General features: G+C 32.9%; 1 protein-coding gene across 1 annotated transcript in view; it reads left to right on the top strand.

Annotated features, from left to right (window-relative positions):
* The window catches only part of LOC107745529 (potassium channel subfamily T member 1-like), a 66,106-nt gene that overhangs the window by 14,507 nt on the left and 50,766 nt on the right, over nucleotides 1-833 (top strand). The gene's annotated exons all lie outside the window — the stretch shown is intronic.

Consider the following 833-nt stretch of genomic DNA (forward strand, 5'->3'; position numbering starts at 1 on the left):
TTCACCTTTTAAGACAAAAAAAAAAAAGATGGATTCATTATTTTTAATTAAAATGCACAACAACATTAAAACAGTAAGATTCAATGACAAACTAGCTTACAAAACGTTATTAACAAAAACGAATAAGATGAGGCATGGCATAGGCATACACGCTGTATTAGGCTATATAATGACTAATAAATTTCAGAACGTTTAGCAAACACTGAGGAATCCAAAAAAAAAAAGAGCCTCCATAGCATAACTTGAGGAAAACAGCAAAGATAAGCTTTTCAAAATGAAAACAAAACAAAAAGAAAAGTAAAACTAAACTTGCTGCCGGTGACAGTGCTTGCATGTTTTTTTTCCCCACAAGAATACCAACACGTTCACCTTCTCTGGTTTAAGAAGCGGTCTTTTACTTTACTTTAGCGTGAAAACCATCAATATTCGCGTCATTTTTGCTGAGCGCACCTTCTGCAATTAATAGTAAATATAACCAAAACAGGTCATTATAATTTTTATATGAATAATAAAATAAATATAAGGAAAACTCGCCCACTCGATTTTCGTGCGACTAGTTGACTAGAAAAATATTTAGTAGAGGGCAGGCCTACTTAGCACAAGGAAGCTCTCCATTTTTAAAATAAAATGCTATAGCCTAATGACATTACGAAAAGTGCGACAGCTGCAAATCACGTCATTATTGCACTGCACCATGCATGCGTAAGGAGTCAAATGTTGTTGTTGTTGTTTTTTTATCACCCTAATTAGATTATGAAGAATGATTTGTTGATCTTGTTTTCCCTTTAATACATACCTTCCGCAATATATTTTTCAATTACTTTCAAAAAGTG

Source organism: Sinocyclocheilus rhinocerous, unplaced genomic scaffold, assembly GCF_001515625.1.
Source record: "Sinocyclocheilus rhinocerous isolate Xijiao unplaced genomic scaffold, SAMN03320098_v1.1 scaffold4207, whole genome shotgun sequence".
Taxonomy (NCBI): domain Eukaryota; kingdom Metazoa; phylum Chordata; class Actinopteri; order Cypriniformes; family Cyprinidae; genus Sinocyclocheilus; species Sinocyclocheilus rhinocerous.